This window comes from Panicum virgatum, unplaced genomic scaffold (assembly GCF_016808335.1).
Source record: "Panicum virgatum strain AP13 unplaced genomic scaffold, P.virgatum_v5 scaffold_5316, whole genome shotgun sequence".
NCBI lineage: Eukaryota > Viridiplantae > Streptophyta > Magnoliopsida > Poales > Poaceae > Panicum > Panicum virgatum.
This window is the reverse complement of record NW_024376502.1, coordinates 5,582-19,175: the sequence shown is the minus strand read 5'-3', so window position 1 is coordinate 19,175 and position 13,594 is coordinate 5,582. Positions and strand designations below refer to the sequence as shown.

The following is a 13,594-nucleotide window of genomic DNA, read 5'->3' as shown; positions in this document are numbered from 1 at the left end:
GCAAACTCAAGATATATATCAGTAAAAACTAGTCTTTGCAAGACGATCATTTCATTGCAAAGACTGATTCTACTGTTCCAAAATATCGATTGTTGCAAAACAAAATTGAAAGGTCTGTGAAATACAAAAATTTTCATTGGCATATATCTTATATGCTAAACATGCACATAATTCAACTATTTTTGGCAGAAGTTTTCAAGTTCATTTTTTTGAATCCTATATACGGGTTATGTTTTCGTTGTTTTGGGGCACAAGGAGCATTTACAGTCATACGTCCTTGCTGCCCACAAATAGGAATACACAGAACTATGCGTGTGTGCGCACACGAGTTGGTTGAGTAACACTTGCTACAACGATCAACGACGCTGAGTATATTCATTAAATTCAAATATATACCTGAATATTATAGTTTGAGAGTTGCCTCCGCAACGTGTGTTTTCAGCAACAACAATTAATACAATTGGCAATAGTCATGAATGAAACAATGACCCCCATTTTCTTCTTCCCTAGGAATCAATGGTACCCTAAAACTTTCACTCAAAGCACCAAAATTACTTCAGGTCCGTGCTTTCGTCTTGGAAACCTTGGAGGATTGTGTTGCATGCGTTCATGGTGCGGGCGTCTAGAAGGCTGTGGTTCTAGAGTTTGATCATGAAGAAACGCCAGCCCCTGTCCATCAAGCGAGGGAATTGTAAATCGGATAAGTAGCATTGCACATACGCACAGTACATGAGGTCTTGACTAATGTATTTCCAAATCAGCCACTTACCACAGTAGAGCAGGGTTCTGCACAAGTCGCCGTCCATGAAATTGGGAGAATGCCTCGCAGGCCCAAGGTACATGACCATCAGCTAGCGCCCTGCAATTTATATTTTCTGAAACAATTAGAATTAAGATCGAATGACATGGATAGTACTAGTCTCAATGCTTCGTTGGATCTACATATAAAAATGGAGCAATAAAGCAGTTCTATCCAGCCACGATAGGAAACAATAAAGCAATTCAGATGGCAAAAAGAAAGCTCAACACAGAAGCCGTACTCAACTAGAAAACAATCCTGGAGGTAAGGCATTAGGTTTGAGAACAGCGAATTCATCCAAATAATCAAACTTTAAAGCTTCAGAAAAAAAAAACTCAGCACGCATCAAGGAAGCCATTGTGAATTTGCGTGTTGGCTGGCATGGCGGAGATGATAGGCCACCGTGCCGACGTGCTATATTCTGATAAGGGTCATAGAAGTGGGGAGCTAACTTGTGACTGCCATCCACTGTGATTCCAGCAGCTGAATGATGATGCAGCGGCCGAAGCCACACCAACAAAATGCATAAGGATATTGTTAATGATCACATTGCCAATACAGCCCGTAACCAACAGTGATGTGCCATGATCGGGACCGGTGGGTATATAATGCGGTGGAAATGTGGGATCTGCAAAAGTTCACAGGAGGTGACAGCATTGAGGTCTAGTGGCGTTAATTGAGGGGATGGAGATGGTAGAACTGTCCTTGACTTGGACTGGCAACTGGCAAGAGAAAAAAAGGGGGCAAGATAAATTTGGAAGTATTTGTAATTTTGTACCATTTCTAAGTTCTAACAACAGAATTTTGACCAATGTTTTCACAGTTTTCCCATTTGATAAAATCGAAGGGGACCACATACAACTTAACAGCCAAACTTGATGAAGCACTTAACAGCCCAACTTGATGAAGCTTGTACGCAAAAAAAGATGAACAATTTTTTTCAGCATTTCACTGAAAGAAGTTCTTGATAACTGCTGCTCATGTACACAGCTAAAATTGAACACATGAGAAATTATAGTTTCTCTGTTCACCAAGCTGCTTATTATCATAACAAACTAAGTAAAAATAGTAACAGCAGAATCAAACCACTCCTGCCTACTATGATAGACAGTTAGAACTAAGTAAAGATAGGCCTGACCTTTGTTTTCGAACAAATGAATTCCACATATGCATAATAAGCTTCTCATCTTTCGTAACATCAACAAAATCATCAAGCATCTGCACGGACTCAGCAAAGTCAAAATTCACAATAATTGAACAGCTAGGCAGAAATGACTGAAGCTCAAGCGGATATACAACACGCATAAATTGTATGTTTCACAAACAAGTTTGTCACTTACTCTTCTATCCTCAAAGTCAGCAATATCATTGTCAACTTCATCTTCACTATCACGGTCTGAGAACACTTGATCCAATTCCATGGGCTACAATGAATTATAATGATACAATCAGGCAAGACTTCAATGAAGGCATAACATATGTGCAGATTTAATTTATATAAAAACAGATAGTATTAAAAATCTAATAGAACAACATTTTTGTAGGAACAGTGCAATGGATCTAAGCCAAAAAAAAAAGTTTGGTACCTTTTTTTTTGGAAAAATGTACTATTTGCAACTTGTTTCCCAATGTTATTAGTCATCATAATAAAATAACAAAGGGATCAAAATGTACATTACATTGCGAAAAGGTCACATATTTGAACTATGTAATACTATGATATTTGCTTGATTTGTTAAGAATTGCATTTGTAAAAAATAAGAAATTTAGAGCACCACCAGAACAAATAGGATGTGAGATAAATGGCATTACGCAAAGTAGGCATTGTTGGCTAAAAGTATAAAATGGAGGACCACACTCCACTATTTCTGCATGTCTCCCAGCTACATCACTGTGACTTTATTTCCACACAATTTGAAGTTTCTTGGAAATTAAAATTCTTAATCTTTAGTTTATTCTTTTGAAGGGTGGACCTGGTGCAGTGGTAGTCTCTTCACTTGTGGCCTGGAAGTTTTGAATTTGAACCAACCTCATTGCAAAATTGTACAAATAATTATGCAAGGGTAAGGCTGTCAAGAAATTGCCTTCCCCAGACTAATTTTCAGCACTAGGGAGTACACCATTTTTTTAGTGACAACCTGGATTTGTTAAAAGTGGAGTACGGCGATGCAAACCTGCTTTCAACATCCACTCACACAAAAGCCGGAAAACCCTAATTCAAAAAACAAAGATTAATCCCTTTTGCTGGTTAACAGTTTTCCTGTCACTCACTTAATGGTGTAGGCATAAATTAGTGACCTCATACAGATAGCTAGTGGAATTTGCCTAAATGCTAGAAATGATAGGAGCCATGTTGTGGCCTCTAAATCCATATTTTTCACCTAATACCTGATACTCCATCTAGTTTATTTTGTATGATGCACAAAAAGCAAACTTTAGTTAATTTCGAGCACAAATTTTTTTATCTAAAACGTCATACATTAGGGAATGGAAGTAGTAATTTGGAGGAGCATGGGGGCTCACAAGGGACAGAGGAAATGGATCAAAGTTTGTCCTCAAGGTGTTGCAAATTTTCAAACCTAGTGGGTCATCGGTTCAGGAAGGATTTAATATTCTGGTGCCATACTGATTCCCACCTTCAAGTTGTAATGCCAAACATCATGTTACATAGATCAGTAGGATTCTGGCAATGATGGATGGTGATATTGTACAGTGGTTAGAGATGTTCAACCGCGAGCTATCATTGTCATTTTCTTTTCAAAAAGATATTGTTCACATTGAGCTAGGTTCATAAGAGCATGTAGAGCCCTAGAGTAAAAAACAAGGTTGCGATAGTTGAGGTCATGTACTTTCTAACACAAGATGTTTTTTTAGGAGATCACTACCTTCCACTTAGGTCTGCAAATATCCTTCCAGATCTTTGATTTCAATTCAAGAGGATTTAGAAGTGAAGGGAGTCCTTTAGTAGGCATCGGATTGGATTTTTTTTCTAAAAGACAAGGTTCAGCTATTATTTTGTTCTTTGGACAAAATTATCAACATATTAAGCACAACAACCAAGAAAATTAAAGTATATATAAGCTTTTCCATAATCTTATGTACGCGCCAGAATTAACTAAGGGGTGGAATAATGGATCTATCAAAATACAAAAATGCATTATCAGTTTTGTTAGGTAAACTACATCAGATAAGTAGCTAAAAATAATGTAATTCAATCAACTGAACTGAACACACAAACAAGCCCTGCTTCTGCCACAAATGTGTGCAAACTACATAAAAGATAGTTGAAAAGAGATTAATAGTTTCCATTGACCTGTGCCCTGTGCGAATGGAAGAACTGCCGCTTTTGCAGAAGTTGCCGACTGCCAAATAATACAAACACAGGGAAACAATAAATCAAACAATTGCAGTAGCAGTACCTTAAGAAACAATGTTATGAGAGTAACATGATATCAAGAATGTAAACAGAAAGGACAACTTTCTAGGGTCAGCTCGCTCAGATAGCTTCCTTGTCTTCCCAAACTGTAGTACTGTTGGTAGTGAAAGATTGCTACCATGTAAAGATTGGGCAGGATCAATTGAAGCATTTGCTACAGAAGTCCCTGAATTTTACCATATGAGTCGTCAATAAAGGTAGGCAACAACAGAACAAGACCCAGAAAAATACTAGAGCAGGAAACAATAAAGTTTTTTGTAGCAAGCACATCAATGATAATAGTAAATCACAAACACCGAGTTCCAAGTTATTAAATAGGACACCAATTTTGGAAATTTCCCACCAAAAAACTAGAGGTTCAACTTTTATAGAACCATGAAGGCAAAAAAACGCTTCAACATAATGTGATATTGCACAAATGGTTCAGAATTTGCATATTTTCCAACTAATAAAATAGGAGAGACAAAAGATAGTTTTTTACAAGCAAAAAAAACACTTATAACAGATAGACGTGTTTGTGTCAGCTTTTTTCATAGATATAAGGATATAACAATTAAAGTGACCATATGATCACACTGTACCATTCTCCCCTTGCACATAGTCATCCTCAGATCCTGCCCGGGCATCTTCAGGTGACCCTGATTCCATAATATGTGAATGTACATGCCTAATTTTCTCAGTTGAGGTCTTCGATCATCTACACTTCTTAAACCTTGAGCTGATGGAACACAATTACGTAAGCCAGAGAAATAAAATGGTGCCAAAAAAAAGGAGAATGAGCATACCGGTAATAAAATGTTTGGTGCCTTGGATCAACTCCCTCTGCAAAAAGCTGCAAGTAGGGATCATTAGTTATTACATACCAATAAAAAAGAGTTGTTCCATTTGGAGTAATATTCACCATGCATCCTAAGCATGTTAAACATTATCCACAGAAAACTTATTGAGTTGCACAACATGCTATTTCAAGAATTTTGGAGGAATGAAGATGTTAGATTTTCAGTGAGGCAGAAAAGTTCAGCTCTTTAATCCTTGGCTTCTGCACTCAAGAAAGTAAGAAAATCACAAAAGCAAGTAGTTGTGCTGGACTAAATAAAGTGCGGTGTCCTTCAAGTGACCAATTAAGTTAGGAGCCTCATTGTAAACTAACTTTAGAAGAACACTCAGGGACACGTTAAGTTGAACACGTGTAAAGTACTAAATTCGTCAACTGCATCTTCATATATAGCGAAATGAAATGTAACTGAAAAGCATCTTAAACTTCATCTCTGTCATCAATTTACCTCCGTTCTCCAGGCATCTGCCTTCAGGCTAACATTAACAATCTGGTACTCTTCAAATATCTGTGAGTAGCACATAAATGTATAATACTTATAAAACAATGAGGATTGAAGGAGATCATGCAATGGAGATTCGAAACGTTTACCAACCCAAAACTCATAGTGGAATAGGTCATGCGATGAGTTTAAATGGCATCCCAGACCCTTGTACACCAAAATAATTATATTAGATATGGCTTCAGAAAAAGAATAGGTTAATTGTAAAAACAAAGAAATCAAAATGTAACAGGCTCACTAAGAAATAATATAAATTAATTGTGCACTGTGAGTAACAAAAGAATATGTGCTTTAATCATAAACATAGCAGGCACAATTGTGCTCCTTGTTGGAGTATGTGTATGCAGCCCATATAATGGCCCATGTAGGCCCATGTACTCTACTATTTACCCCACCCTCTAGGGTTTGGGATGAATCAATCCAATTATTCTAACACGGTATCATTTGCCTAGGGTTTCTTCCTCTTTTCTCTTCTTGCTCCCCAGCCGCCACCACCACCACCTCAGGCAGGCACCGCCGCCGCCGCCGCTGCCGGCCGCCGCCACGCCATGGCTGGCAGGGAGCCACTGCCGCCGCCTCCCTCTTCCTCTTTCCCTCCCCTCCCCTACTCCACGGCCCTCGCCCGGTCCTCTGCTTCCTTCGCACCGCAGCCGCCGCCGCCGGTCTTCTCCACTGCGGCCGGCACCTCCGCGCCGCCGCCCCGCTCCTCCGCGCCGCCAGCCTCGTCTGCGCTACAGGCCACCTCCTCCATGGCTGCCGCCGCCACCGCCCAGGCGGCCGCGCACCGCTCGGCAGAGCGCGATGCGGCCCTCCAAGCCGCCGCTGCTGCCGCCGTCGAGGCTGCTGCCGCCCAGGCTGGTGCTCGGAGCTCCCTGCTCCCATCCCACGCCAGCGCAGGGTGGAGCACGGCTCCCCTGCGCTCGCTGGACTCGCTACATAGCCTCTGGACTGGGTCGGGCTGGGCCGCCTTGTGCCTGGGCGCAGAAAGGGGCCCCTTTGGCTCTATGTACACTGCCGGGCCGTCTTCGTCTCCGCCCTTCATCGCCGTCGGGGACCCTCCGGCCACCGATCCGCCGCTGACTGCCACCGCCCCTCTACCGGCCACCTCAGACTCTGCGGGGAACGGGGGTCAGGTCTTCCATGAGCTCCCCGCCGGTGCTGCACTGGCTGCCGCCCTTCGTGCAGCCAAGACTGAGGCCGCGGCGGCTCAGGAGCGTGCCCGCGCGGCTGCTCTTGTGTGGGAGCGTGAGCGCGCTGAGGCGGATGCCCTCACTCGTCGTGTCGCCGAGGCGGAGTGCTTCCTCTATACCGCCGCCGACCTACAGCTTCACCAGGACAGTGCTGAGGGTGGGGCCACCTCTTCCCACCCGGCTCCGCCCCATCCGAAGTGCACCCGGCCTGACCCTGCCGACCCGGGTGGTTGCCCAGCTTCACCTCCAGGCGGCGGGGGTCCAGAACATCCGGGCCATGGTTCCTGTCATCCTCGACCCGGGGTCTACCTCCTTTAGCCGCTGGCGGGACTTGGTCCTCCTCACCCTTCGCCGCTATGCCCTCGACGACCACGTGCTGCTCGACACTTCCGCCACGGATCGGGACCCGGCGTGGCAGCACCTCAACAGCATCGTCCTGTCCTGGATCTTTGGGACCCTCTCCCAAGATCTCCAGGACATCGTCCGTGCTCCCATGGGCACAGCGCGCCAGACTTGGCGGCCTCTCGAGGGCCAGTTCCTTAGCAATGCCGATGCTCGGGCTCTTCAGGTCGATGCGGCCTTCCGCACCTTCGAGCAGGGGGACCTTTCCGTTGGCGAGTACCGCCGGCGGATGAAGGGCATGGCGGATGCCCTTTATGACCTTGGTTGGCCGGTGAAGGATCGTTTCTTGGTTCACAACATCGTGTGTGGCCTCAACGACACCTACGGCCACCTGAAGACCTGGATCTCCAAGCAAAAGCTGTTCCCCTCCTTCCTGTAGCTTCGGGACGATCTGGTACTCGACGAGATAACTAGGGGCTTCTCCAAGGGGTCCTCCTCCACCGTCCTCATCGCCGCTCCTCCAGCTGCCCCTACTAGTACTCCCGCGCCACCTGCGGCTCCTCCGGCCCCTGCCACTCCTCCAGCACACTCCCTCCTCAGCGCTCCTCCCCCCGGGCCGAGCGGGGGGGGGGGCGTGGTGGACGTCGTCGACGGAGTGGGCGCAGTGGTGCCGCTCGTGGGAATACACCGATGCCTGCTCCCACCCCTGCTGCTACTGGTGGTGCCCCTTGGCCATCCTTCTCCAACCCATGGTCAGGGCGCATCTCCATGTGGATGTTCCAGGCCCCAGGGGGTCCTCGCGCTCAGCACCAGCCATCGGCCATGTTCGCTGGCGTTGGTCCTCCTTTGCCGCCGGCATCCTGGCTTTCACCCGCTCAGCCTCTTCCTCCGGCCAGCCCTGCTGGATGGGACCAGGCTGCGCTGGCTCGCTCTTTCAGCTCCATGGGGTTGACACCGCTAATAGGTACCGAGTGGATTGTTGACTTGGGGGCCTCCTACCACACCACTCCGACTGCTGGTATACTCTCTTCTGTCCGACCTCCACCTTCTTCTTGTCCTTCTTCCATCATGGTCGGGAATGGTTCTTGTCTTCCTATCACCTCCGTGGGGGATGCGGGCAGTCTTGATTCTTTTCGTCTTCCCAATGTTCTTGTTGCCCCTCATATGGTCCATAATCTTCTTTTCATTCGTCAATTTACAGCTAACGGTTCTTGCACTGTTGAATTTGACTCTTCTGGTCTTACTGTGAAGGATTTGGCTTCCCGGCATCCACTTCTCCGATGTGACAGTGCGGGGCCCCTTTACACCCTCAGGCTTCCACCTTCCCCTGCCTCGCCTTCGATTTCGCCTCCGTCAGCTGTTTTCGCTGCCACCACCTCTTCTACTACTTGGCTCAGTCGTAGTGCAGATCTGCCTTGTACTCGAGCTCCTGATGAGCATCTTTGTCATGCATGCCAGTTAGGGCATCATGTTAGACTTCCTTTTTCTACCTCCACTTCTCATGCAGATCGCTTGTTTGATCTTGTACACGGTGATCTGTGGACATCCCCTGTACTCAGTGTTCCTGGTTACAAGTACTATTTGGTGGTGGTTGATGATTTCTCTCATTATTGTTGGACTTTTCCTTTGCGCTTCAAATCTGAGGCGTTCTCCATATTGTCGCACTTCTTTGCCTGGGTGTCTGCTCAGTTCGGCCTCAAGGCTATCCAGTGTGACAATGGGCGTGAGTTCGATAACAACGCCTCCCGCTCTTTCTTCCTCACTCGCGGTGTCCAGTTGCGCATGTCCTGCCCCTACACCTCTGCTCAGAATGGCAAGGCTGAGTGCATGATTCGTACCACTAACGATATCATGCGCACCCTTCTGTTCCAGGCTTCTCTTCCCGCTCGCTTCTGGGCGGAGAGTCTTCACACAACCACCTACTTGATCAACCGTCTCCCCTCTACTACCTCCCCGGCTCCCACCCCGCACCACGCTCTCTTCGGTACTCCTCCTCGCTACGATCACCTCCGTGTCTTCGGGTGTGCGTGTTACCCTAACACCTCCGCCACTGCTCCTCACAAGCAGGCCCCTCGTTCGACTCGGTGTGTGTTTCTTGGTTACTCTCCTGACCACAAGGGGTACCACTGCTTTGACCTCATGACTCGACGGGTCCTGATCTCCCAGCACATCGTGTTCGATGAATCGGATTTTCCTTTCTCCTCCACCACCACCCTAGCCTCTGACCTTGAGTTGGAGTCCCTTTTTCCCACTGACCAGGCAGTTCAGCCACCCTTGTCTGAGCGTTCTGTAGGTTCTCTGCCGGTGTGCCTCCCTGATGTGCCGGCCCTGTTCTCGGTGGTCCCAGGTGTGCCACGTGCGGCTCTAGAGTCTCCTACTGCGCCACGCGTGGCCCCGAAGGCCCCTGCTGCGCCACGTGCGGTCCCGGAGTCCCCTGCCGCGCCACGCACGGCCCCGGAGGCCCCCTCGTCCTCTGCTACACCACGCGTGGCCTCGAAGGCCCTGTCCTCCCCCGTCTGGCTACATGCGGCACCCATGCCTCCCCTGCGTTATGCGCAACCCGTGCGTGTCTACCAGCACTGCACGGTGGTTTCTCCTGCTCCGACGTCGCCGCTGCCGGTGTCTCCTGTGCCAGCCTCATCTACGTCACCGCCTACAGGGCCGCCGGAGCCGCCTCGCCACCCTCGCCTTGTCGCCCGTGTCGAGTCGACGGTGTACCACCCGCCGGTCCTCGAGCGGGATCCTCGTCACCTACATCCCATGGTGACACGGCGGGCGGCTGGTGTTCTTCGGCCCGTGGCCCTCTCGACTACTACCTACCGCGGAGCCAGGGGTCTCTCTTGTACCCTCCTCCATGCGCGACGCCCTGGCGGACCCTCACTGGCGCTGTGCGATGGAAGAGGAGTACGCGGCTCTCCTTGCCAACTCGTGGGATCTGGTGCCACCGCCGCCTGGTGGCAGTGTGGTCACTGGCAAGTGGATCTGGACGCACAAGAGGCGAGCTGATGGCACTCTGGATCGCTACAAGGCTCGTTGGGTTCTCCGGGGCCTCACCCAGTGCCTAGTGGTGAAGCCTGCTACAGTGCGCACGGTCCTCTCGCTGGCTCTCTCCCGTTCGTGGCCTGTGCATCAGCTGGACGTCAAGAATGCCTTCCTTCATGACACCTTGACTGAGACCGTGTACTGTAGTCAGCCGGCGGGTTTCGTGGATCCCGCTCGCCCAGATATGGTCTGCTAGCTCAACAAGTCTCTCTATGGCTTGAAGCAGGCTCCTCGGGCTTAGTATTCTCGGTTTGCCACGTTCTTGGTCACCTTGGGGTTTACTGAGGCCAAGTCTGACACATCCCTGTTTGTCTATCAACATGGAGATGAGATGGCCTATCTGCTGCTATATGTTGATGACATCGTCCTCACAGCCTCCAGTCAGCACTTGCTTCAGCAGATCATCACCTCTCTGCAGCAGGAGTTTGCTATGAAGGACCTTGGCGTGCTCCACCACTTCTTGGTGTCACAGTCGAGCCCCGTCCTTCTGGCCTTCTCCTCCACCAGCGGCAGTACACTCTTGACATTCTGGAGCGAGTCGGGATAACAGACTGTAACCTCTGTTCCACCCCAGTTGACACTCAGGCCAAGCTATCAGAGGATGCGGGCCCTCCAGTTGCTGATCCTACTGCCTACCGTAGCCTTGCTGGTGCTCTGCAGTATCTCACCTTCACCAAGCCGGACATCACATATGCAGTTCAGTAGTTTTGTCTCCATATGCATGATCCTCGGGAGCCACACCTCATTGCCCTGAAGCGTCTCCTCTGCTACCTTCGGGGCACTGTGGACTACGGCCTTCTTCTTCACCGGTCTTCCTCCGCCGAGCTTGTTGTCTACACCGATGTTGACTGGGCTGGGTGTCCAGACACTCGCCGGTCCACGTCCGGCTACGCTGTCTTCCTGGGTGGCAATCTTGTCTCTTGGTCGTCCAAGCGGCAGCCAGTCGTCTCTCGCTCCAGTGCTGAGGCCGAGTACCGGGCTGTCGCCAACGGCGTGGCAGAGGCTTCCTGGCTCCGGCAGCTCCTGGCTGAACTTCACAGCCCGCTCGCCAAGAGCACGCTCATCTACTGTGATAACGTTAGCGCGGTGTACCTCTCCACCAACCTGGTCCAGCACCAACGGACTAAGCACGTGGAGATCGACCTGCACTTTGTCCGTGACAGGGTCGCCATCGGCGATGTTCGAGTTCTACACATCCGACCACCTCCCAGTTTGCCAACATCTTCACCAAGGGTCTCCCCTCTGCGGTCTTCTCCGAGTTCTGTTCCAGCCTCAACACCACTCGTGGCTAGAGTTGAGCCTGCGGGGGGGGGGGGGTTATCCTGTGGGTGTGCTTTCTTTCTTGGCCAGTCTTAAACTCCGCTGCGCCGGAAGTTCAGACTGCGGGGAGGGGGGGTGTTGGAGTATGTGTATGCAGCCCATATAATGGCCCATGTAGGCCCATGTACTCTATACTATTTACCCCACCCTCTAGGGTTTGGGATGAATCAATCCAATTATTCTAACACTCTTTATGACCAGCACACGGCAGCAAGCAATGAAGTATGTGCAAAGATGATATGAAAGAAGTTTTACTTTCATACCTTGAAGCTTCCACATCGTACGTAGCAAAATGGGCAAAAAAAATCTTCAGTGACTGGTAAGAAGAGATCAATGATCATATAGCATAGTTAAAAATAAGTGTAATGAGAAAGAAGCAATAGGAAACTATCATGGAATCATAGATGGGAATAGTTAGATAAGAGTAATGGCCAATATGCAACAGGAAATTATCTCGATCAACAAATGTCGTTCGGCATCCTAACTGAAATACATTAGGTGATTGTGAAGTATCTACATCCAAATTTTGGCCATGACCAGCATTCTACAGAGTTGAAAATGCATATGTTTAACCATAAAGGGCTAAGTTCCATGTTAAAAATTATCATCAAAGAAATAGCAGCACACTCACATTTACTATCAACCATGCCAGCAAACGCATGATCTTTCTATCTAGAATAAGGAACTAAAGTGGTGGCTGTCTGCAAATCATTTTCTTAACATTTCTTCTTATAAATTATGACTACTGTTCCTCGATCCTTTTTAGTCTGACTGACCTGCATTACATGCGCAATAATTTGTTTGCAAGACAAAGAAACTCATTTGATTTTTCAGTTCATAGAAGCAGTTATTTACAGATCTGTGTTGTATTCCATAATATTTGAATACATACCTAAAGCAAACTAGCTCTCTCTGCAGTTGTTAGCATAGCTACAACATGAATGATTAGACAAAACAAAAAATCAATCACTCCAACCGGAAATTGATAGCTTTTGCTCTAACGAGTAGATGAGAACACATAAAAATTTCCCTATTGTTATGATGGTGGAGGTTGGTAGATGGAGGATGGCGCAAGGAGGAATCATATGAGGTTGTAGAGCGAGGGCCTGTACCACATGATCGAGGTTTAGGGGCCAGCAAAAACATTAAATTGCCTAGCCAATACAATACTTTGCCTAGTTAAAATAGCATTTTTGACTAATTAAGTCACAATATTATACCAAATTAATTGAAGAACTATTTTTCCTAAGTAAAAAATTAACTATTCACATCATTTTACTCACATAGAGTATGGACTAAAAATACATACAGACTAAAGAGCTAGCTTATCTAAAGGTAATTGTAGACCTAGTACTAAAGGGAAACAATAAAAAGGGAATATAAGATGCTAAAAAACCCCTACCAAATGAAATGCATTATTCTTCGATTTCAAAACCATATTATTGCCTAAACAAAACCATATTATTGCATAACTAAAACCATATGAGTGCCTAATGAAGTGTATCATTTTGTCTAATAAATAAACGTATTGTTTGGCACACAGTCGTATCATAAAATTCATATTAACTGTAATACTAATTATTAGAATCCAATTGATTAGCATACATCAATAGTAAATCATACTAGATAGGGATAAAGTATTTTAGCTGGGTTATCAATAGCCCCAGTTAAGCTTTTCAGTTCCATTTGAGTCATCAAACTGAATGGAAGTTGCAGGTAAATAGAAGCACAAAGAAAATACATCCTAAGGAAAAAACACTCCCATGATTGAACTATTCAGCATGTCATTTGGCCCACCACCACAGCAGCACTAGAGGTAGCAATCTTTCAGTTTGATCACTGATAAAGAAATATGGTTCAATTGGATCTAAATTTTAAATAACTAACAACGATGAACATGGAAATGCACTCTCTAATTTCAATGTTGATTGCATATAATGGTTAAATGGAAAATTATATAAAATTCCTCATTACTTTTGACATTCTTTATATAACAATAATGTTGTACTAAATCAGCTAATTAGCTTGCCTAATTATAATCATACTATTGCTTAATGAAGTGGATTGTAGGGAATCAGAAAAAGTAACAGTTAAGTGCATGCAAAAAAGAGAAAAGGCTAAGGTCTAA

At 46.6% G+C, this 13,594-nt stretch overlaps 1 pseudogene; it reads right to left on the bottom strand.

Moving 5' to 3' along the window:
* Window positions 1-551: 551 nt before the first annotated feature.
* LOC120694375 lies at window positions 552-13,028 on the bottom strand (annotated as a pseudogene).
* Window positions 13,029-13,594: the final 566 nt, after the last annotated feature.